The 26,595-nt window shown below is 43.5% G+C and overlaps 1 pseudogene; it reads right to left on the bottom strand.

Moving 5' to 3' along the window:
• Positions 1-293: 293 nt before the first annotated feature.
• LOC111954100 (uridine-cytidine kinase-like 1) overlaps positions 294-26,595 on the bottom strand; it is a 29,031-nt pseudogene continuing 2,729 nt past the window's right edge.

Genomic DNA, 26,595 nt, shown 5'->3' with positions numbered 1-26,595 from the left:
AAATTGGGGACAAAAAAATAAAAAAATAAAAATGTTGTAGTGTCATATAAAAATGAGTCATAATGCAGAAACCATAATGGCCCAGCTCTAAAAATACATGGCTCTGGGTGTCACTAGCTAAGTTAATATCACATTTCCACCTCATGACCTTTCACCTCACTCAGAGGGGAGGAGTTGGCACAGGGCGGTGCCCAAGATGGGCAGCTGAGGGGGGGTCCAGAGCTCTTAGGAGCTGGTCAAGGGCATGCATGTGCTCGTGTGCTGACCGCCCCTCCCTCCTCTTCCAAAACAGTTCAGTAATCCATACCTTCATCACTCTCATACCAGTCCGAGGGAGCGTCCGTCCCAAAATAACGATCCTCGAAATTACCTGGCTGAAGAGAGAGGAGAGTCAGTCGTGTTGACTTGGACTAGTGACAATGAGGGGTGTGTGATCAGTGGCCCTGCTGATGAAACACGTGGGTCGGAGTCTGGGTTGATTCACAACAGAGCTGTGGAACCAGCTACATCTGACAATCTGGATGTTTTCAATTTGTGATTAGGTCATCACACAATGCCATATCACTTAAGATCAGTCAAACAGCTTACTCACTGGATTAGCATGAGGCCACAGTTATGAAGGAAAATGTGGATATTTGTGTGTGTGTGAGAGAGTGTGAGAGACACCCACCAATGCCAGGGATTATGTGGAACTCGTCGTTGACATTCTTGTCGACGGCGGTGGTGATGATGCGGACCTTGGGGAAGGCGTAGGCCACAGAGTGGACGCCCATCTCTGCCATCAGTAGAGACAGCAGGAAGATCTTATCCTCCTGGACTTCATGGTCCTACAGGGTGTCAGACATACACATGGGTGGCAACCATAGCCAGACTTGGAGAGATCTCAAGTTCTTCCCAGTTCCCACTACCTGTCAAAACGTGCTCCTTAATTGGGTTAGTCTGATGTCTTCTGCACCTTATTGTCAAATATAACATGCATACTACAACCAATGCTTCTAGTGACAAACACACACGACCATGAATATCTTTTGCAGAGATTGTCATGGGAGAAAAGTATTGGATTGACCTGGAGGTGAAGTTTGCTCTCTGAGGGCAAACAGAACCATGGACTTTGGCCACCATAGTGGACGGCAATTATTGACCCCAGATGTTTCCATTTCACAAGGGGGAGAAGGCTAAAGCACAAGAGCTGTACCTTTTAGCTCTGCAGCCTTATCACAATGAGACAGAGCCTCAAACTTACTGAACTAAAACATGTTTCATGACAGCAAACAAGCATCCCAATCTCTCCTCCATATCCTGCTGCTGTGGTCATCCAGACTAACACGAGAATATTCGACTAGACCAGAGGAGTAGAATGAGAAAGAATAAAGTAGAACTGACCAGCAGCACTCGGACGGCCATTAGAGCAGCAGCCCCAGTGGACACAGTGCTGTCCATCAAGATGACATAGTCCTCACTGATGTCCTTAGGCAGACGCAGGTAGTGGAGCTGGACAGGGAACATAGGACAGCAGTGGTCAAATAACATTTTATACAAGGTCTTKATTTGTGGATTTTATTAACTTAAAATGTCACGATTTGAGCATCTGTTGTGAACGAAACCAGTACAGCTGAAGAAGAAACGGCCAAAGCGTGAAGACTGACATCATACAGTATTATCTCATAGATATGGATAGTCTGTGACCCTGATGAGGAAGTGAACCTGAGGTCAATGAGGCTAGTTAGCCATGAGACTGACACCTAGCCTTGAATGAAGCCACAGACAAAACAGATGACCGATACAACCATACACTCCTGCTTTAGGGTCTCAGAGTTGAAAGGTTAATGTCTGGGTGTGCGTGAAGCCTTGCAACACAGACAGAGGGCCACACAAAACACACAGAAGCCTTGGTGAACTACAGGACTGATTTATTTGTGTGCTACCTCTGGCTCTCCAGTGTCATGGTTGGTCTGGATGAGGATCTTCCCCAGGCGAATGTCTTTACACACAAACATCAGAGCCTGCTCCATGGTCTCCCCTGCTCTCAGTATGGCCACGCCTGTGATCTACACACACACAATTAAATTGCATTCCAGGCTTTACACTCCCTCACAGTTTAGTTTGCAAGTAAACATCCATTGAGCAGCCTGAAGGATCAGCATGGTGAGTTCAATGTTACAGAACCTGATGGTAGGAGATAGACATCTGCAGTAGAGTAATATAGTCATAATAACCCTGCTGTCTAACAGAGCTGCTACCACTGAGAGCCACGCAAACACATTCCCATAACTTGAGTGAAATTAATGATTTTCTCTGGCCCATTCACACTGCCACACATTTTGTGACAAGACATTTTCAATGCAGGCGTCTAGTAAAAACACACGTTAACAAAGCAGATTCAATGGTGATGAAGACAAGGACTGGAGAGAGAAAACACTAGTTTAACCACTGCAAAATCTCTGGCCAAGAATGACAATTAGCAATCAGTATGATTGTGACAATTTTGCTGTAATGTAGTATCAGGGAGTACATTGATACTTTATTGCAGTTTAGGGCCCAAAACCCTGTGTGAAAGTGGAGAGGTATCAGCATAGAGCCTTACCCTTTTACCACAGAGTCTCTTCCCTTCATAGATGGAACCTTGGGGAGTCTCCACTTGCACAGGCTAGAGAGGATGAGAGGAAAAGAAGAGAGTAGAGACCAATATTAGTGTATGGTTGTGCACAGGGGGCGATATAGAATTGGCCATGCATTTGCAGGGCCACTCACCTTGAGGTGCAGGAAGGAGAGGGCATGTTCTATCAGGAGCCTCATTAATCTCTTGGAGTAGAAGATGAACTGGTCACGATTAGTGTCCTTATTCCTGCACACACACACACACACGGTTAGGGGACAAGGCCTTGGAGTGAGGGTGTGAGCATGTACACTCAGTGGCCAGTTAATTAGGTAGACCCATCTAGTATGGGGTCGGACCCAACTTTGCCTCCAGAACAACCTGAATTCTTTGGGGCATTGATTCTACAAGGTGTAGCGTACAAACGTATCTCAATTGATATCAAGGGACCTACCGTGAGCCAGGAAAACATCCCCCACACCATTAGACCAGCAGCCTGTACCGTTGACACCAGGCAGGATGGGGCCATGGACTCATGCTGTTAACGTCAAATCCTGACTCCGCTTTCAGCAAGACGCAACAGGAACCGGGATTCGTCGGACCAGGTGATCTTTTTCCACTACTCAATTGTCCAGTGTTGGTGATCGCGTGCCCACTGGAGCCGCTTCTTCTTGTTTTTAGTTGATAGGAGTGAAAACGTTTGGTCGTCTGCTGCAATATCCCATCCGCAACAAGGACCGACGAGTTGTGAATTCCGAGTTGCCGTTCTGCAAACCACAGTTGTTATTTGCCAGTTTTAGCGTGCACGATTCTTGCCATTCTCATTTGACCTCTCATTAACAAGCAGTTTTCACCCACTGGACTGCATGTTTTTTGTTTGTCGCACCATTCTCGGTAAATCATAGACACTATCGTGCGTGAAAAGCCCAGGAGGCCGGACATTTCTGAGATACTGGAACCGGCGTGCCTGGCACTGATGATCATACCCCGCTCAAAGTTGCTTAGGTCACTCGTTTTGCCCATTCTAACGTTCAGAACAGTAACAATGCCTCAATGCCTGCTATATATAGCAAGCCACAGCCATGTGACTCACTGTCTGAGGGAGCAAAACATTCGAGAACCTAATAACCTGGKCACTGGGTGTATATTCATTATAAACTCGTGGCAGTGCAGAAACAGTGTTGACAGGGTGAGAAACCGGGCCCCAGCGCTCTTCCAAACCTCTATGGTCTTACCTGATGATGGTGTGCATGCCGTGGACCTGTGGGGTGCCCTCCGTAACGCTGAGGGTCTTGGGTAGGGGCTGTCCCTGGTGGGCCAAGGCCAGAGCAGACCTACACAACACAGAGACAGTCAGACCACTGCCCTCTGTTGGGGAGTTCACAGTACTACAACACCGACAGACCACTGCTGGGGAGTTCATAGTACTACAACAACACACAGAGACAGCAGTCAAGCCAGGGAGACAAAAGTAAGATACCACTGGGATATTTTATTTTCCTCCTCGTGAACATGTTTGGAGCTCACGGCTGCACAGCCAGGCAAAGTGAGGAGAGGGGTATTTGTGCGCAGATCCTGGCAACAGCAATGCTTGAACAGGCTTCTCTGGGACAGTCTGGAGTATATGGTGCTTTACTGGCAGACAATGGAACACTAGGACCATTTAGAATCTAGAAAATAACTTGCGTTGTACAGTACTAAACAGTGGTTCTATTTAGAAATAGAAATGCCATAAAGCAATTGAGCACTTTGCTATATGTTCTGCAATGTTGTTGCCAATACAAGAAGCCAAGACAACTCCCTCTAAATACTTTAGTACTGTATTTTTTTAAATTTATGTATCTGTTACCAAAATACAGGCCAGTTAAGAGTGTACAAATCAGAAAGAAAAAGAATCAAGCAGTTGGTTAAGAGATATATGAAAAACGATATCTTGGGAAAACAGCAATGACAGCAAACAAAGGTTTGGCTTTGGTTCTGGATGAAATGTTAACAGATCATTAAATACATGGAAATGAGGTGGAGAGGATCCCCCCCCCCCCCAAAGAGATGAAGACGCAAGAGTTTATCCTCACATATCCCAGCGGAGTTTCCTCTGCAGAAGGTGACAAATATTCATTTTGCAAGAACAAGAGAGATGACAAAGAGAAGAAAGAAAATACAACAATTAGACGGCAGCAGGACAGAGTAGATGCCCTATGATCTCTGTGGAGAAGCTGATAGGGCAGGGAGGTGGTGTGAGGGCAGGCTGAGAAGGGGCCCTGGGTGGGGGGGCTAGGGGGGGTTAGGGCCCCTGTTCAGCAAGGGGGCGGCTTCAGGACCAGACGACATTTCAATGGTTACAAGTCTGACTGGGAGGAGTTGTTTGAAAATATTTTCAATGGCCTTAGTGTGAGGTCACCTGATAAACATGGAGGAATAACTCAAGGTTATACTCGGTCCTTGGTTAATGTGATGTTATACTCGGTCCTTGGTTAATGTGATGTTATACTCGGTCCTTGGTTAATGTGATGTTATACTCGGTCCTTGTTAATGTGATTGTTATACTCGGTCCTTGGTTAATGTGATGTTATACTCGGTCCTTGGTTAATGTGATGTTATACTCGGTCCTTGGTTAATGTGATGTTAGATGTTAGCTTCTGATCTTTCGATAACAAGGAATTCATTACATCTACTTGCAGCTACCGCAAAGTGATCAATCCATGACATCTTCCAATTTAACCAGAGCTCAGTGGAACCATACAGATGTCATCCTCATGGAGTTAGCGATAGTTTTCATGACTGACAGTGTGGAAGAAAGGAGATGGACAGCCTTTCATTTAGTTTACACAAACATTTCTCTTGGCATTTTCATTAATTGAGCATGTCAACAATATTTGGTACGATAAGTTGTTTGGTCTAAGTCAGTAATCCTTCAGACTGGGCACATCTTTTTTCTTTGATGTGCTCTCTGAGCTGACAGGAAACAGAATAAAAGACAGGTACCACAAGGAAGGGGGGGGGGGTAGATAGATGGGGTGGGGGGCGTGGCAGTCATACCTCTGTGATTTCACGCTGAGATGGTTAGAGTGCATTCGGCCAGGGTTTAGCAAGTATTTCATTACACACACGCACAGACACAGGGAGGAGAGAAATAAAAACAAAACATAACTCYTGAAATGAAATGAGACAAGCCATTCCAACCTTCCAAACAAAGCCAAATGTCCCCAGTCCCCACCACCCTTTTAAATCAACACAAACATCCTTCCCGTTGATGACATGCAATGATATTACATTCCCCTCCATTTTTCCATGAATCACACAGACAGACAGCGTTTCATCTGATAAGCTCTGGGTACCTTTACTGGTTTCCCATTTCCATGTAATGCAGCTTGTATTTCCATCATTTCAAATGAACCGGTAGCTTTCTACATGAAGGTATAATCATGCATCAGATCAGGTTACGTTCTGGTGCGCTGATCTCACAGCAAGGCCCAGTGAACAGCCGAGTGAATTTAATTTGAAATGTACATTATCTGGGCAATACATTTTTTTTGCAATACGGTTTTCAGCTCCTTTTCCATATGAAAATCCCATATAGGGGCATCATATTTGCTTTACTTGTTTTATAGTCGGAAACCAAAATGGTTCCTACCTAACATCCAGTACATGTCATACAGAATGCCCCCAAACCTGGGGCTTTCCTGAAGAGAAGTACTATAGTGGGCTCAGCAGTCTTGCTATATGATGTCTCTTAGTGGAGGGTGTTCTGGTTCATTAGGCTACAACAGGCCCTGTCCTCATCATCATCAGACACTCACAGTGATGTATGGAGGACGAGCGGCSGCCGTCTCTCTCCACTGGACACCATTCATTATTTGATCCACACCAGACACAATGGTATTTTATTACAGAGATCCCGTAATCGACAAATCCTCACAAACGCAGGCACGTGCACACACACTTTTTGCTTTCTCTTTAGCACATGCTGTCTCTTGATATCTTGCTCTTTTACCCACACGCCGACGGGTGGGTAAAAGAGAGGACTCCCGAGACCATAGGCCTACTGGTAAAATGCACAAGGAGGTACTCCGGGCAGAGAAAAATTCAGTTGGTGGTACAGTAACCAAAAATATTGAGTTGCACCCCCTTTGGCCTACAGAACAGCCTCAATTCGTTGGGGCATGGACTCTACAAGGTGTCAAAAGCGTTCCACAGGGATGTTGACTCCAATGCTTCCCACAGGTTTGTCAAGCTGGCTGGATGTCTTTTGGGAGGTGGACATTCTTGATACACAGGGAAACTGTTCAGCGTGAAAAACCCAGCAACGTTGTAGTTCTTGGTACACTAAAATTGGTGCACCTGGCACCTACTACCATACCCCGTTCAAAGGCATTCACCCTCTGAATGGCCCACTTACACAATCCATGTCACAATTGTCTGAAGGCTTAAAAATCCTTCTTTAACCTGTCTCCTTCATCTACACTGATCTAACTTATTGATTTGACATAAATAAGGGATCATAGCTTTCACCTGGATTCACTTGGTCAGTCTGTCATGGAAGGAGCAGGTGTTCCGAATGTTTTGTACACTCAGTGTAGATCATGGTTTGTAGGGACCATAAAAGGGGCCTACCAGCAGAGAGCAAAGTATTAAAGATGGAAGTCGGAGCATATGGGTCATGGCGCTGACAGATAAATGGGATGCCCTTGACACGCACGCATGTAAAGTATGAGGAATAGCCCCTCGGTTATAAATCCACTCGTTAGGAGGCCCTTGGTGAAGAGAAAGCGTTGAGTTTAGTTCAGCCTGATACCAGACAGACAATCTACATGACAAATTCATAACGTGTGTTGGTGAATCCTGACCACTAGAGGGCAGAAGTGGAATGGGCAACTGGTTGGGTCAACTTCTACTTGGAGACTAGCCTCTGAGAATTCAGGATTACTTTTGGATACCAGATTGAAACAGTGCATATACAAGACAACTGAGTTTGAGTCGGCTGGTTTCAATAGGACCTAGTAGGACATAGTACAATAGGACGTAGTCTTGAGCACTCCTAGAGAATGAGACTCATCATCAATCATTTCATTAATCCAGAAATGATGCACCCATGTTGAGGGATAGGACAGGGTTCAGAGGTCATGGGTAGCACCAATAGTTTTTCTTGATAGGAAAGGTCGTCAGGAAAAACTCCTTGTCCTAGTCATGAACCATGGGATAGGGGTCATGTCAGGCTGGCATGCACAAACTCTGGGCATGGTGTGAGCCAGAGAGATGACAACATGTACAGAGATAGGAGGGACTCCTCCATGCTTTCACGTTAGGGTCTATGGGAAGAGGTATTGGAGATTCACACATACCTTTTCAAGCTGACTGTGAACATGCTGAACAATCAGATCCAAGGCAACAAAGTTCTCACCCCCTGAAATGGCCAATACATACACACATTGCTCTTTTATAGCAGAATCGCTATAGTTTTCAGAAGTATTTGTACAATACTTGTATTATTCTGAATTGAACCTAAAGAAACTACTGTGGTAGTAGCTATCTACAAACCACTCACCCCTGGGGACCACAATATCAGCCACATGTACAGTGGGCTCGATGTACTGCTCAAAGCTAGGCTTGACAAACTTGTTGTACTGCTTGATGACTCCGCTGATGTCACGGCCGCGCTCCGATATGTCCCTCTTCAGACGCCTGAGCAGACGGATGTCTGAGTCTGTGTCCACAAACACTTTCATGTCCAGCAGCTGGGGGAGAGCGAGACGGAGAGAAAGAGAGAGTTAAGAGAGGTCATGTACAGTATATAATCAATTCATAGGGCAGTGTTTACCCAATATATAATTTCATGGCGGGCTGCTGGGTAAAAACTAAATTCCTTCAGGGGTGGGGGTGGGGCACCCCACATACATGATGGTTGTGAAATCAATGTCCCAGGGTCGAAAGAAGTTAAATGGGATCTACTGTAAAGATAGCCTATTGGGTCTTTAATGCTCTTTTCCTGAACACACATCAATTGAAACAGCCATCATCAGCCAGTCAGGGGTAACTAAATGCAGTGCTCAAAGCTCTAACCTCAGCAAAACAAAAGTTAGGAGGAGTAATGGTCCAGCAGCACCACTGTATGCGATGGAGACGCTAAAAGAGGCAACAACCTAAAAACGAGCTATTGATGACTCTTTGGCCATTGAGTGTTGGAGCGTAACTCAGACAGCCAATGAGACGGTCAGTCATTGGGCAGTAAATCTGCTTCCTGACCAACCGGGCGAGCCCAAAGCGCCACGCCAGTAGAGCTGTCAATGTATAGGAGGGTATGAGGAGAAGGGCTCCAGCTTCTCCACATGACGGGCCATGATAGGACAGGGAGAAGGGGCTTGGCAGTAGATCAACCTGGCCTCTCCATCTCTCTGGGCTGAGGCTCAGCATCTCTCTCAGGGACCTCTGTCATTTGGGGAAATGAGCAGGGCAGTTTAGGAACATTTTACAGCATTAAAGATGGCTGCTCATTGTCGGGCCAGAACGGACCGGACGCTTGGCTCAGCCAGCAGGGTAAGGCCTGTTGGAGTCATGGCAAAGGGTTGAGAGGGAACCAATTTATAGGGAAGTAAATAAACCGGTTGATTAGAAATGTTTAGTACTAAGTGAGCCACAATTACAGTGATTTAAAGTCATACATCTTAAAAGAAAAACAACAACACTTCTACAGAAAACATGTAAATGAAAGTACATCCAATTATCTGCATTGTTTGGCTTATCATCCTTGCCAAGCGTAGCCCAACCTCACTCTACAATGGCTGAACTGATAAATCACCAGGAACAGAAGTGCTTTGCCAATGCAACCCCATGTGCTCAGAGTTTAATTTGTGTGGATTTCTGTACACACAGCACTGGCGGATCGAAGAGAACTAAGGGACCCATCAACAGCACCATCAAAAAAACACAGTCTAGTCCATTCACTTACACACTGGCCAAACACAACCTCTAGATATAATGAAGGGAAGGAGAGTCCTAGGCAGGCTACAAGTCTAGACTCTACTTCATGGATTTAGATGAGCCAATGTAGTCTTTGTGAAAAGTTGCTGCTCTGTTGAAATAAAGAGGACCAAGATAATCATAGCTGGCAAAGGCTGCCTGAAGAACTGCCATCAATTGTACTAAAAGAGTACTAGTATTAGTTTACACATTGCTTTGTTTTAATCTTAAGGGACATTTTTCATGCATTTCTTCCTTGAAGAGAACTGGGCTTTGTGTTAGCAAGTGTAACTTTAGCCAAGCCTGCTGCAGGAATGGTTTCCCAACAAGACACACAGCACCACACGTCACCCTACCCAGAGCTCCTCCATTTCTATCAGCCAGTCCCCAGCCCAGTCACTCAGGGCCAGCCCCAGCCTGCAACCCAAGCAGGCCCAGGCAGAGAGCAGTGAGCAGGAGAAAGGTAGAACAGTGAATACAGAGAGAGAATCCCTCCTATTTCCTTGAATCTGCTTGAGGATGGCAGCGGCTCTCCATTAAATCGATGATGATGCTGATCTTAACTTGTTTTGTACATAATGTCTCCGCCATCATTTCTTATGACCGGATCACTAAGCTCAATCACTAAGCTCAATTTGGATGGAAATGACTACTTAAACGAGTCAGCAGCCCTGGACGTTCTGCTTACTCTGAACCAGGTCTTAATCCCCAGGGCTCGAAAGAGGGGCAAGCGAGCCGGCACCCTGACGAGACTAGGTCGGTGAGCAAATAGACCGCCATTGCCCTCTGTTCTATTGGCGAACGTTTAGTCACTGGAAAACAAACTGGATGAACTCCGTTCGAGACTATCCTATCAACGGGACCTGAAAAACTGTGATATCCTATGTTTCTCAGAGTCGTGGCTGAACGAGGACATGGCAGCAGACTCGGGCAAGACAAAGGGAGGAAGGGTGTGTGTCTGTTAAACGGACCACCCATCCCGGATCCGGGATCATTCTCATCAGAAACGCTGACTAGCATAGCCTAGCCTAGCGCCACAGGGATATCATATAATTTCATGAAATCACAAGTCCAATACAGCAAATGAAAGATAAACATCTTGTGAATCCAGCCAACGTGTCCGATTTTTAAAATGTTTTACAGCGAAAACACAACATATATTTATGTTAGCTCACCACAATAGCCCAACACACAACGCCATTTTTTCACCGCAAAGATAGCTTTCACAAAACCCACAAATAGAGATAAAATTAATCACTAACCTTTGAACAACTTCATCAGATGACAGTCTTATGACATCATGTTATACAATACATTTATGTTTTGTTCGAAAATGTGCATATTTACAACAAATCGTGGTTTTACATTGCAGCCATGGTCACAAATGGCACCAAAATGTCCGGAGAAATTTTAGACAGCCACGTAATCTAACAGAAAAACTCATCATAAACTTTGCTGAAAAATACATGTTGCACATATAATTAAAGATACACTGGTTCTTAATGCAACCGCTGTGTTAGATTTAAAAAAATAACTTTAGTAAAAAGCACAGCATGCAATAATCTGAGACAGCGCTCAGCCATTCTCCGCCATGTTGGAGTCCAAAAAGTCTACACAAATATGAAATAACATCATAAATATTCCCTTACCTTTGATGAACTTTCATCAGAATGCAGTGCCAGGAATCCTAGTTCCACAATAAATCGTTGTTTTGTTTTAGAATGTCCATTTCTTCTATCGAATTAACAACTTTGGCTAGCATGGTGTAGCTCACGTGTCCATGAAGATTTTACGCATGAACGAAAAATTCCAAAAGTCATAATAAAAGTCGAATAAACTGGTCAAACTCAGTTAAATCCATCTTTATGATGTTTTTCTCATATGTATCCAATAACGTCCAAGACGGAGCATTTCGTTGTGTCTACCTAATGCATTGTAGAAAACAATATGGTGCTCTCTGGTGCGCAGCAAAATACTGCCAATATGGCGGACCTGTCACTCCAAAAGCTCTCATTTGGTCTCACATCAAGCTAGACACCCCATTCAACATTCTACTGCCTGTTGACATTTACATTTTACATTTTTTTACATTTTACATTTAAGTCATTTAGCAGACGCTCTTATCCAGAGCGACTTACAAATTGGAAAGTTCATACATATTCATCCTGGTCCCCCCGTGGGAATTGAACCCACAACCCTGGCGTTGCAAGCGCCATGCTCTACCAACTGAGCCACACGGGACCACATCTAGTGGAAGGCGTATGAAGTGCATACAGATCCATAAATAAAAGGCAATTGAATAGGTAAGGCCTTACAGAGACCCATTTTCTGAATTTTCACTTCCTGTTTGGAAGTTTGCTGCCAAATGAGTTCTGTTTTACTCACAGATATAATTCAAACAGTTTTAGAAACTTGAGTGTTTTCTATCCAATAGTAATAATAATATGCATATCGTATGATCTAGAACAGAGTACGAGGCCGTTTAATTTGGGCACGATTTTCTCCCAAAGTGAAAACAGCGCCCCCTATTAAGAAGAAGTTATTAATAAGGAATTTGAAATTATTCATATTTTACGTTTGATAAAGTAATTTTAGCAATTTAATTTACTTGATACTTTACTCTTTACTTGAGACATTTTCTATTAAGTTAAAGTCACCCAGTAAAATACTACTTGAGTAAATGTCTAAAAGTATTTGGTCTTAAATATACTTAAGTATGACAACTGGATACTTTTTCCACTACATGCACACAGACTCCACACACGCACACTTACCACATACGCTGCTGCTACTGCTCAGGTCAATTATCTATCTTGTTGCCTAGTCACCTGACCTATATGTGTATAGCTACGTCAATTACCTCGAACCCCCCCTGCACATCGACGCGGTACTCCCTGTATATAGCCATTTATTTTTTATATTTTTTATTATTAACTATATTTATTCCTCATGTCACTATTTACATATTTTTTATCTTTAACTTTGCATTGTTGGAAAAGGACCCATAAGTAAGCATTTCACTGTTAGTCTACACCTGTTGTTTACGAAGCATCTGACAAATAACATTTGATTTTATTATTTGGTTAATCAGCCTGACTTGCGTCTCTGCAGAGTGATTAACTCAGGTCTGCTGGGCGGGGTGAGAGGGAGAGCAAGGGTGACTGGAGACCAGGGAGGAGCAAGGAATTAAAGTAGAAAAGAAAAGGGAACTTCTCATCTTATTACACACACCTTAAAGGGATAGAGCAATATTGTAAATTAAGATCATTTGACTTACTGTAACGATTGTCGTCGGGAGACGGAGAGGAGGACCAAAGTGCAGCGTGGTACGTATCCATAATACTTTTAATCAAGATGAATACACGAACAAAAACAACAAAACGACCAACGAACAGTTCTGACAGCTGCAACAAACACTACCACTACCACCCACAAATAAAAGTGGGAAAACAGGCTACCTAAGTATGGCTCTCAATCAGAGACAACGATAGACAGCTGCCTCTGATTAAGAACCATACTAGGCCAAACACATAGAAATAGAAAACCTAGACCTACAACATAGAATACCCACCCACATCACACCCTGACCAAACTAAAAATAGAAACATACAAAGCAATCTACGGTCAGGGCGTGACACTTACCCAGAGTCAGATGAACACACCATTTTTTTATGTGCCTGCGTGAAGTTGAAGGTAGTTTCTAGTGTTAGCGCAATGACTAAAAGTATAGCTATAAAAACAGCTAGCATTAGTAGAAAAAGGACTTAATTGCCAAAATCTCAGACTTTAACTTTATTCAAAGGGATAAACAACCTTACCTTCAAAAGTTCCTTGTTGGCAAACGCCAGAATCCCTTCAAATATGACAACATTGGCACCATACACAGTTTTCTGCAAAAAAGAGCAAACACCATAAAGATAGATTATTACCACACAAAGCAAATGGTGTACACTGAATGTACATAATTAGGCAGACAGCATATGGCAGAACAGGGACTGGACCAGGTTTCTCAAGCATTATGAAGGATGTGCCCAACAGGTGTGCCAGGTAAGAGCGTGGGCGTGTGGCTGGAAGAGGGAGACAGGTGGGTTGGCGAAGTCCAAAGGACACAGCGCCTGGCAGCACCCATCTGCAGTCCTGTCTCCATGTTTACAGTTAAACCAGATGGTTAAGAGACGCTCCAAATCCCCCCTCTTCCCTCTCTTCCTCTGGCCTATACCCTCTCCTCCCTTGCTCTCTACCCCAGATTTCTCCGGCTTATCCTCTCTTATTTACGGCCCTAATCGAAGTCGTTTTTCAAAAATATATATTTTTAAATGTAACCTTTATTTAACAACTAGGTAAGTCAGTTAAGAACAAATTCTTATTTACAATGACGGCCTACCAAGGAACAGCAGGTTAACTGCCTTGTTCAGGGGCAGAATGACATTTTTACCACGTCAGCTCGGTGATTGATCCAGCAACCTTTCAGTTACTGGCCCAACGCTCTAACCACTAGGCTACCTGCCACCCCAGTTTGTTTGCTGTAATTACCTCCCACTGCAGCTCCGATAATGGGTAATGTGATTTTTTTTWACCTTTGGAAGTAATGCCAGAGGTGGCTGAGCAGAACAGTGCAAGCCAGATTGTTAGGATCAGACGTGATCAGAGCTTTGGAGTGTCACGACCCCATTACAGAGCTGCAGTGAATGACCAGGATAACTCGTACTGATCAGAAAGAGGGGAGTGGATCTCACACAGAGAAAAAGCATTCATGGTTTCATTAATTTACCATATTACTACCCCGTGGTGATTTAAAATGGCTTTAAAATAATAGAGGCAGCAGCTCAGAGGGAGGGAGCAAAGTGACCTCTAAGTTCCCTAGTAGTCAGGCAAAATAGTTATTCTTCATTGATAATGTGTTATAAAGTTCATCACAAATGCTGGCTATACAGTGGGGAGAACAAGTATTTGATACACTGCCGATTTTGCAGGTTTTCCTACTAACAAAGCATGTAGAGGTCTGTAATTTTTATCATAGGTACACTTCAACTGCGAGAGACGGAATCTAAAACAAAAATCCAGAAAATCACATTGTATGATTTTCAAGTAATTAATTTGTATTTTATTGCATGACATAAGTATTTGATCACCTACCAACCAGTAAGAATTCCGGCTCTCACAGACCTGTTTTCTTTAAGAAGCTCTCCTGTTCTCCACTCATTACCTGTATTAACTGCACCTGTTTGAACTCGTTACCTGTATAAAAGACACCTGTCCACACACTCAATCAAACAGACTCCAACCTCTCCACAATGGCCAAAACCAGAGAGCTGTGTAAGGACATCAGGGATAAAATTGTAGACCTGCACAAGGCTGGGATGGGCTACAGGACAATAGGCAAGCAGCTTGGTGAGAAGGCAACAGCTGTTGGCGCAATTATTAGAAAATGGAAGAAGTTGAAGATGACGATCAATCACCCTCGGTCTGGGGCTCCATGCAAGATCTCACCTCGTGGGGCATCAATGATCATGAGGAAGGTGAGGGATCAGCCCAGAACTACACAGCAGGACCTGGTCAATGACCTGAAGAGAGCTGGGACAARAGTKGCAAAGAAAACCATTAGTAACACACTACGCCGTCATGGATTAAAATCCTGCAGCGCACGCAGGGTCCCCCTGCTCAAGCCAGCGCATGTCCAGGCTTGTCTGAAGTTTGCCAATGACCATCTGGATGATCCAGAGGAGGAATGGGAGAAGGTCATGTGGTCTGATGAGACAAAAATATAGCTTTTTGGTCTAAACTCCACTCGCCGTGTTTGGAGGAAGAAGAAGGATGAGTACAACCCCAAGAACACCATCCCAACCGTGAAGCATGGAGGTGGAAACATCATTTTTGGGGATGCACTTTTCTGCAAAGGGAGGAAGATGAATTGCACATATTGAGGGGGGATGGGATGGGGCAGTGTTGCGGAGGATCTGGCCCAAGCACCTCTTCCCTCTGTAAGAGCATTTGATAGGATGGGTCGTTGGCCTGGTCTTCCAGATAGACCACGACCAGAAACACACAGCAGCAAGCTAGGAGTGGCTCGAAGAAGCATCTAGGTTCTGGAGGGGCCTAGCCAGTAGACCGGACCTATAGAAGATCTTTGGGAGGGAGCTGAAAGTCCGTTTGCCAGCGACGCCCCGAAGCCGGAAGGATCTGGAGAGGTCTGTACTGGAGGAGTGGCAAAATTCTTGCGTGTGTGCACCTGGTCAAGAACTAGGAAGTATGATCTCTGTCAATTGAACAACAGGTATTCTGTACCGAATAATTAAGTTTCTGCTTTCGTGATGTTCCAATACTTAATGTCATGTCCAATAAAAAGCAAATGATTACTTGAAAATCACAATGTGATTTCCATGGATTATTTGTTTTAGACTTTCCATCTCTCACAGTTGAAGTGTACCTTGATAAAAATGACAGACCTCTACATTGCTTTTGTAGTAGGGAGAAAACCTGCAAATCAGGCCAGTTGTACAAATACCTTGTTCTTCACCACTGTTGATACAGACTCGTGCTTCCCATAGGGTTCTATGAGTTAATTGACATTACACTCCCTTATAAAAAAGTTTTTGAGTTTACAGTAATTCATATGTTTCTCTCTGATAGCTGTCGCTATCTTTCAAGTCATGAAATTGTGATTGCGTCCCTTGAGGACATAGAAGGACGCATTTTAAACTAGGGTTGACTTATATCGACTGGTCGATTGTTTGGTCGATCAAAGATTTTTTTGGTCAGTCCAAAAAAGAAGATAGAATTATTAGCTTAGATATATCTATCTATATATCTATCTATACACACACACACAGTTGAAGTCGGAGGTTTACATACACCTAGACAATACATTTAAACTCGGTTTTTCACAATTCCTGCCATTTATTCCTAGCAAAAATTCCCTGTCTTAGGTCAGTATAGATCACCACTTTATTTTTAGAATGTGAATGTCAGAATATAGTGAGAGAATGATTATTTCAGCTTTTATTTCTTTCATCAACCATTTTGAGTGGGTCAGAAGTTTACATACACTCAATTAGTATTTTGGTAGCATTGCCTTTAATTGTTTCACTTGGGTCAAACCTTTTTCTGGTAGTCTTCCAAAGCTTCCCACATAAGTTGGGTGAATTTCTGGCATTCCTCCTGACAGAAAGGTTGGTTTAACTGTGTCATGTTTGTAAAGCCTCTTTGCTCGCACACGCTTTTTCAGTTCTGCCCACACATTTTCTATAGGATTGAGGTCAGGGTTTGTGATGGCCACCCAATACTTGACTTTGTTGTCCTTAAGCCATTTTGCCACAACTTATGGATGGATATGCTTGGGGTCATTGTCCATTTGGAAGACCCATTTGGACCAAGCTTAATTCCTGCTGACTGATTCTGAGATGTTTGCTATATATCCACATAATTTTCTACTCATGATGCCATCTATTTTGTGAAGTGTGCCAGTCCCTCCTGCAGCAAAGCACCCCACAACATGATGCTGCCACCCCCATGCTTCACGTTTGGAGTGGTTTCTTCGGCTTTGTAGCTCCCGCCTTTTCCTCCAAAACATACAATGGTCATTTGGCCAAACAGTTCTATTGTTGTTTCATCAGACCAGAGGACATTTTCTCACAAAAAGCAGTTGCAGTTGCCAAAAGTAGTCTGGCTTTTTTGGCAGTTTTTGGAGCAGTGGCTTCTTCCATTGCTGAGCGTTTCAATTATGTCGACATAGGACTCGTTTTACTGTGGATATAGCATCTTTTGTACCTGTTTCCTCCAGCATCTTCACAAGGTCCTGTGCTGTTGTTCTGGATTGATTTGCACTTTTCGCACAAAGTACGTTCATTCTAGGAGACAGAAGGCGTCTCCTTCCTGGACGGTAAGACGGCTTTGCGTGGTCCCATGGTGTTTATACTTGGGTATATTGTTTGTACAGATGAACGTGTACCTTTAGGCGTTTGGAAATTGCTCAAGGATGAACCAGACTTGTGGAGGTGCTACATCCATTTTTCTGAGGTCTTGGCTTATTTCTTTTGATTATTCCCATAATGTCAAGCAAAGAGGCACTGAGTTTCAAGATTGTATCTGTGGATGTATTTCAAGGCCTAACTCAATTGACTCAAATGATGTTAATTGCCTATCAGAAGCTTCTATAGCCATGACATAATTTTCTGGAATTTTCCAAGCTGTTTAAAGGCACAGTCAACTTAGTGTATGTCAACTTCTGGCCCACTGGAATTGTGATACAGTGAATTATAAGTGAAATAATCTGTCTGTAAACAATTGTTGGAAAAATGACTTGTGTCATGCACAAAGTAGATGTCCTAACCGACTTGCCAAAACTATAGTTTGTTAACAAGAAATTTGTGGAGTGGTTGAAAAACGAGATTTAATGACTCAAACCTAAGTGTATGTAAACTTCTGACTTCAACTGTGTGTGTGTATATATATATATATACACACATACACAAACATACACACACAGTACCATTCAAAAGTTTGGACAAACCTACTCATTCAAGGGTTTTATTGTATTTGTACTATTTTCTACATTGTAGAATAATAGTGAAGACATCAAACCTATGAAAAAACATATGGAATCAAGGACACCAATAATAAGAAGAGACTTACTTGGGCCAAGAAACACGAGCAATGGACATTAGACAGGTGGAAATATGTCCTTTGGTCTGGAGTCCAAATGGAGGATTTTTGGTTCCAACTGCCGTGTCTTTGTGAGACGCGGTGTGGTTGAACGGATGATCTCCACATGTGTATTTCCCACCGTAAAGCATGGAGGAGGTGGTGTTATGGTGTGGAGTTAGTTGCTGGTGACACTGATTTATTTAGAATTCAAGGCACACTTAACTGGAATAGCTACCACGGCATTCTGCAGCGATACGCCATCCTATCTGGTTTGCGCTTAGTGGGACTATCATTTGTCTTTTAACAGGACAATGACCCAACACACGTCCAGGCTGTGTAAGGGCTATTTTACCAAGAAGGAGAGTGATGAGTGCTGCATCAGATGACCTGGCCTCCCGACCTCAACCAAATTGAGATGTTTGGGATGAGTCGGACAGCAGAGMGAAGGAAAAGCAGCCAACAAGAGCTCAGCATATGTGGGAACTCCTTCAAGACTTTTGGAAAAGCTTTCCAGGTGAAGCTGGTTGAGAGAATGCCAAGAGTGTGCAAAGCTGTCAKTTGTTTGGTTACTACATGATTCCATATGTGTTATTTCACCGCGGGAAACTGAGGGCCCAGAATATTTTATACAATGTTGTAGGTTTGCTAGTGCGAGTTTCAGCCCGGACCCAAGATAGTTTATCAAATATTTGAAGTTCCTTGCAAACAGGCCATGCGTAGCCAATGTAATTTATAGGATATCTGTTTTTAAATCCGGATATTTTCTACCTTAAGGCTGTAATGTTTTRATTTGTTGGCTTTAAGTAGACTATTTTTACATAGTTGGCAATGCCAATAGAAGTTACTTTTAGAATTTTGATTAACCACWGATTTTGAGATTCGAAGACTATTATAAATTAAATGCAACTGTTCCATGAAAATGTGCATTTAAAATCATAACTGGCACGCAGATCAGTTGAAATGGTAAGATAAATTGGCACTACAAATGGAAAAGGTTGCCCCTGGACCCCTGGTGTAGCAGCAGAATCTGCGAAGGCCAGCAGCAGCGTGAGGAAGTGGGTCAGGAACAATTTTTTTTTCTTCTGGTTYGGCTAAATCATTTGTGTKTTCATTATTCAAACACAGTGTGCTTAAAGCATCAGACAAGCTCAGTAGCAACGGGTGTCTATATAGGGAAAAATACACGTTTTTAAATGTCCACCTATCGATTGGTCGAAAGAACAGACGTCTCTAGGTCGATCAAGATTTTATTTTTGTCATGGACAGCCATACATTAAGCAAAGAATGGAATTACAATAACGAAATGCTCTTTGTGATAGTCAATATATAGAGATGTTTTAAATTCAAACAAGCAGTTTATTTTTTCATTAAGATTGCTGAGACAAAAGATTATCATTGGTAACGCGTCTTCCTGATCCTTCCTTGCGGCGGCAGTGAGAAGTGAAGTCGTAGACGGGTACTTTGATGCTCTTGCCCTCCTTCAGCTTCCTCAGAACAGTCACCAACAGTTCAAAGGCTTCTGGGTGGTCAAAGTTATAATCGTTCTTAGCTGCCAGCTCCTTCTCATCTTTGGTCAAAACCTGGGGGCAGAAAACAAAGTCAAGACTCAGGAATTCAATAACAATCTTGCCCAATCTCAAACTAACCTGGGCCCTTCCCCTGAACCCCAGGTAGGTAATTGTCTAGATCTGAGAGGATTGGATAGGTACAATTTGGCAAACATTCCATTTAGCCTAACAAAGGGCAAGATGGAGCTAATACAATATTGAGTATATCTATCCATGCTATTGTAAGATACACAAGCAGGTAGGGCGGGTGCTACGGAGCCTATTGGGGCAACAAAGTATGAGTTGTTAAAGCCATTCCCTTGTCACCTCAAATGAGAACAGTAAATTGATATGAATTATTCAGTTAGAGGTTTATGCAATTAAAAAGCTCAAATCAGGATTAAAATGGAAGACCGTTTGGAGGGTAGAGGACAGAGCAGGGTAAACACACCACAACCAGGTTCTGTTAAACTTTCTTTAACAACAGGGAAACAATGCAAGCAGCAGTCTCAGAATGCTATTGAGATTAGTGGGTCTGCCTGGGTAGGATGAGCATGCCTCTAGAGCAGGGATGGGCAACTTTGATGGGGGTCACAAAAACAAAACAAATCTGAACTTCTCATGAGGGGCCGCAGTGGCTCGCGAGTCTGCGTACCCACACCAATACATTGCAGGGCCTAGCATTTTGGAGGCCCTAAGTGAAATTAGAAGTTTAGATATCTGGCTAGACTAACTTACCAATCTAAAAAATGTTAGCTGACATGGGCTAATTGAGTGACTGTCAGTGACTGACATAAGAGAAAAACTGAGGATGCACAACCACATTTAAAAATGGCACCTTGTGTATTCTAACTGTCAAAAGTAAGTTGAGACCTGGACTGAGCTCCCCCACCACAAAAGAGGGGCTGCGGGCCGGCCGGTAGTTGCCCATCTCTGCTGCAGAGGGTATTGATAGTTCTGTGCTACTCCTATACTAAATCACAGGGGACTAGTTTGGCGAGTTTACCTTAGAGCCTTCCTTATAAATAAAGGCAGGATCTTACCAAGGATAAAGTCCTGGGGCTAAGCATATCTTCTTAGAGTTTACCTTGGTGTCCTCATAGCATTTACATGATACTCTTTTAGTAGAAAGATTCTTGAAAACTAAGTTTACCTTATAGAAAGAGTCCTGTGGTTTACCTTATAGAAAGAGTCCTGTGGTTTACCTTATAGAAAGAGTCGGAGAGGAGGACCACCCAGGGAACATCCAGAGCCTCAATTATCTTATTGGTCACCGTAGTTTCCCAGAGGCACTTCCTCCACACAGGGCCTGCAGGAAGAAACAGGGTTAAGGCGGGGCTCCCACAAACGCACACTAGGAATCTAAAACAACAACAGCGGGAGTAAAACAACCAATACATGCAGTGTTGTGAAAAACAGGATGCAGTGGTTGTGAAAAACAGGATGCAGTGGTTGTGAAAAACAGGATGCAGTGGTTGTGAAAAACAGGATGCAGTGGTTGTAGTGTCTGCTGCTGCACAGGCAGTGGAACCCCTATTAAGTAGTGAATACATAAACCAGAGAGGTGCAATGATTCAGATAACACAGGGTGAAGTTCAAAACTGCTGAGTTAGGTTACAAACTTGCACAGAAAGAATATTCAAGATAACAAAATGGAACTGAAAACTGCCTGGATAAGCTGTTTTTCAAAATAGTCAAAATAAAATGGATTTCACTTCGAATTTAGCTATGTTGTCACAATGAAACCCAGCCATCAGACTGACTGATAGACCATGAAGCAACCTATCCTGTAAATTGCATTACATCTGTCTGAAATGATTAACCAGAGAAAATGTCAAACTCCTTTTATGTGCCCTCTTTCTTTCTCCTCTTTGACCTCTGAGGRAGGTTGATTATTCCACCCCAGTGGACTTCCTACTATTTCCGTCAGTAGCAGAGTGCTGGCCAGATCAGACCAGCAGGGTGTTTTTTTTTACGGGAATCGTCGACCAGGGCATCTTCAGAAGAATGGCGCTGGAATGTATAGCATTTTTTTAGCGCTGGTCTTAACTTTGGTTTTTACACGTTTCTACCATCGTTTCCTATGACCGAAAAGAGCTTCTGGACATCAGAACAGTGATCACTAACCTCGATTTGGATGAAGATTTCTACTTCAACGAGTCGGCAGCAAAGGACACATTGCTCAACCCTGACCAGGCCCTAATCKCAGACACTCGGAAGAGAAAGACACGGCGACCTAGAGGCTGAAGAACTGTAATATTTTTTTCCGGAAACTTGGCTATACAAGGACATGGATAATATTCTAGCAGTTCTTTCTAGGACAGAACGGCAGCGTAGGGTAAGCTCAAGGGGGGTYGTGATTATTTCTTACTTAACAACAGCTGGTGCGCAATCTCTAATATTAAGGAAGTCTCGAGGTTCTGTTCGCCCGAGTTAGAATACCACATGATAAGCTGTAAACCATACTATTTACCAAGAGAGTTTATCTATATTTTTCAAAGCAGTCTATTTACCACCACAAACAGATGCTGGCACTAAGAGCTGTATAGGGCCATAAGCAAACAAGAAAATGTTCATCCAGTGGCGGTGCTCTTAGTGGTCAGTGATTTTAATCCAGTAAAAAAACTGAAATACATTTTATCTAATTTCTACCAGAATGTCACCTGTGCAACTAGAGGCAAAAAACCTTGAGATCACCATAACTCCACACGAAGAGACGCATATAAAGCTCGCCCTCCATTTGGCAAATCTGACCATAACTCCAGTGGTGTAAAGTACTTTAGTAAAAATACTTTAAAGTACTACATAAGTAATTTTTGGGGGTATCTGTACTTTACTATTTATATTGGACAACTTTTACTTCACTATATTCCTAAAGAAAAGAAAATGTACTTTTTACTCCATACATTTTCCCTGACACCCAAAAGAACTTGTTACATTTTGAATGCTTCGCAGGGCAGGTTCATGTGGTCTCATTCACATACTTATCAAGAGAACATCCCTGGTCATCCCTGCCTCTGATCTGGCAGACTCACTAAACACATGCTTAGTTTGTAAATGATGTCTGAGTGTTGGAGTGTGCTCCTGGATATCTGTGAATAAAAAAAAATAAYAAAAATGGCACCATATGGTTTGCTTAAGGAATTTGAAGTGATTTATACATGTACTTTGATACTTAAGTATATTTAAGCGATTACATTTACTTTTGGTACTTAAGTTTATTTAAAACCACATACTTTTAGAATTTTACTCAAGTAGTATTTTACTGGGTGACTTTTACTTGATTCATTTTCTATTAAAGCATCTTTACTTTTACTCAAGTATGACAATTGGGTACTTTTTCCACCACTGCATAACTCTATCCTCCTGATTCCTGCTTACAAAGAAAAACTCAAACGGGAAGTACCAGTGAGTCGCTCAATGCGGAAGTGACCGTACGCACATATCCCAACCAGAAGCCATGGATTACAAGCAACACATACAGTGAACTTAAGGCTAGAATGAATGGTCATTGGTACATCTGTTTTAGTAGTGTCTGCTCTGCTTGAAATTTGAAGAGTTGAAACATAAACATGGTATGGGTCAAAAGGTTAACTTCTCTATTTCAGTAAAATAATGTGTTTATGTCCATTTAACCGATTCTCTAAGACCAAACCTCAAATGCAAATAGCGAGTTGAAACCGTTTGACAGAGAGGAAGAAGTGATCTCTCATCTTTGTTGTTGTGAATGGTAGGGGGAGGGGCTTGTGAGAAAGAGGCGAAGCGAGAGGTTTCAATCTCACCAAACTCTGTCCAAAATAATCCCAATGCGTTTCTATGCACTTATTTTGAACCTAAGCTTGCCATCCCGCCTTTGGGACAACGACTCCCATTGTTAGGGAGGAGACATTAGCATCTCGTCATTATATACAGATCTCTGGTGTAAATGGGAAGGTGCACAGTACAAAGAGAGCAAATGAGACGAGACCAAATAGACAACATGAGAACATGCGGACATAAATGCTCAAAAATGAAAAATACAACAAAAAATGGATTCTGCAATACAGGCATTTGGAATATCGCGTAAAAACACATTCAAATTAATCAAATTCATTCGATATATCGCCCATCTTAATTGCAAACTATCACGGATTACAAAGAGAAACCCAAGCGCGAGCTGCCCAGTGACGCAAGCCTACTAGATGAACTCTATATGCCTTCTACGCTCGCTTTGAGGCAAGCAACACTGAACCATGAGTGAGAGCACCAGTAGTTCCAGATGACTGTGTGATCATGCTCTCTGTAGCCGATGTGAGTAAGACCTTTCAACAGGTTAACATTCACAAGGCCACACGGCCAGATGGATTACCACGATGCATACTCAGAGCATGCACTGACCAGCTGGCAAGGGTCTTCACTGACATTTTCAACCTCTCCCTGACCCAGACTGTAATACCTACATGTTTCAAGCAGACCACCATAGTCCCTGTGCCCAAGAACACCATAGGTAAACCATCTTAATGACTAAGGCCCCGTAGCACTCACATCTGTAGCCATGAAAAGCTTTGAAAGGCTGGTCATGGCGCACATCAACACCATCATCCCAGACACCCTGGACCCACTCCAATTTGCATACCGCCCCAACAGATCCACAGTTGACGCAATCGCTATTGCACTCCACACTGCCCTTTCCCATTTGGACAAAAGGAACACCTACGTGAGAATGCTGTTCATTCACTACAGCTCAGCATTCAACACCATAGTGCCTCCAAGCGCATCACTAAGCTAAGGACCTAGACTGAACACCACCCTCTGCAACTGGATCCTGGACTTCCTGACGGGACGCCCCCAGGTGGTAAGGGTAGGCTTACCCTTAACACGGGGCCCCTCAAGGGTGCGTGCTTAGTCTCCTCCTGTACTCCCTGTTCACCCACAACTGCGTGGTTGCAGACAACTCCAACACCATCATTAAGTTTTCCGACAACTCAACGGTGGTAGGCCAGATCACCGACAACGAGTGGCAGTGTGGTCAAGAGGCAGTAGTGAAGGCTTGACAATGCCTCTTACCCCTGAGGAGGCAGAAAAGATTTGGCATGTGCCCCCAGATCCTCAAAAGGTTCTACAGCTGCACCATTGAGAGCATCTTGACTGGCTGTATCACTGCTTGGTATGGCAACTGCTTGGCATCCGATCGCAAGGCGCTACAGAGGGTAATGGTTACGGCCCAGTACATCACTGGAGCCGAGCTCCCTGCCATCGAGGACCTCTATACCAGGCGGTGTCAAAGGAAAGCCCTAAATATTGTCAAAGACTCCAGCTACCCAAGTCATAAACTGTTCTCTCTGCTACTGCACAGCAAGTGGTACCAAACAGCCTGGAACCAACATGATCCTGAACAGCTTCTACCCCAAGTTTACAGGTAATGACTCATTACAATGTCAGCTCGCTTACCAATGACGAAAGCCTCCTTGAAGGTGGTCCCAGTGACATTGTACCATGGGGGCCGTCCTTCAGTGTAGATGGTCCTTTTGTTGGTCCTCAGTAGAGGTGGCTCAGTCTTGCTCTGGCTGGTGGTCAGGTTCCGTGGAGAGAGCGAGGGTGTCAGAGGGCAGCGGCGGTGGTTACGAAGACTGTCCAGAAAATCATCTCCACTGCCACTGGGGTACGAAAACAACACAAGGGACAAAAAGGTTAGTTTCTCTCAAATTCAGCCTCAACATAATAATTTAGCCCTCTTCACTAGATACCCTTTTATTATTGTAGAGATTCTCCATTGAAGAGGATTGTATTACAGCTATGATTTATCTGTGAGGCGAATCATTTCAAACATCCACTCACAAAAGCCATCATATCCATATCTAGCATTAGAGATGGCATTTGAGCGCACACCTGCCCATGAAGATCTGGACAATTTGATTACAACGCCTAAGCCCTATGGCCTGTGGAGAGAAGAATGTTCATACATTTCAGAAGCCCTCATCAGTAGTTCTCCACAGTTACACTATATGGCCAAAAGTATGTGAACACCCCTTATAATTAGTGGATTCAGCGACGTCAGCCACACCCGTTGCTGACAGGTGTATAAAATTGAGCACACCGCCATGCAATCTCCATAGACAAACATTGGCAGTAGAATGGCCGTACTGAAGAGCTCAGTGACTTTCAAAGTGGCATCGTCATATGATGTCACCTTTCCAACAAGTGGGACCGCCGAGTGCTGAAGGGTGTAAAAATTGTCTGTCCTCGGTTGCCACATTCACCACCGAGTTCAAAACTGCCTCTGGAAGCAACGGCAGCACAAGAACTGTTCGTCTGGAGCTTCATGAAATGGGTTTCCATGGCCGAGCAGCCGCACACGAGCTTAAGATCACCACGCCCAATGRCAAGCGTCGGCTAGAGTGGTGTAAAGCTTGCCGCCATTGGACTGGAGCAGCGGAAACGTGTTCTCTGGAGTGATGAATCACGTTTCACAATCTGTCAGTCCGACGGACGAATATTGGTTTGGTGGATACCAGCACAACGCTACTGGCCCGAATTCCTAGTGACAACTGTAAAGGTTGGTGGAGGAMGAATAATGGTCTGGGGTTGTTTTTCATGGTTTGGGCCCCTTAGTTCCAGTGAAGGGAAATGTTAACAGTACAGCATACAATTACATTTTAGACAATTCTGTGCTTCCAACTTTGTCGCAACAGTTTGGGGAAGGCCCTTTCTTGTTTCAGCATGACAACGCCCCCGTGCACAAAGCAAGGTACCTATAGAAATGGTTTACTATTGTACTATTGTACCATTAACTCCATATTAATGTCCATGATTTTGGAATGAGATGTTCAAGGAGCAGCTGTCCACATACTTTTGGTCAAGTAGTGTATGTAC

Source organism: Salvelinus sp. IW2-2015, linkage group LG28, assembly GCF_002910315.2.
Source record: "Salvelinus sp. IW2-2015 linkage group LG28, ASM291031v2, whole genome shotgun sequence".
NCBI lineage: Eukaryota > Metazoa > Chordata > Actinopteri > Salmoniformes > Salmonidae > Salvelinus > Salvelinus sp. IW2-2015.
The sequence above is the reverse complement of the archived record's forward strand: the minus strand, read 5'-3'. Positions and strand labels throughout refer to the sequence as shown.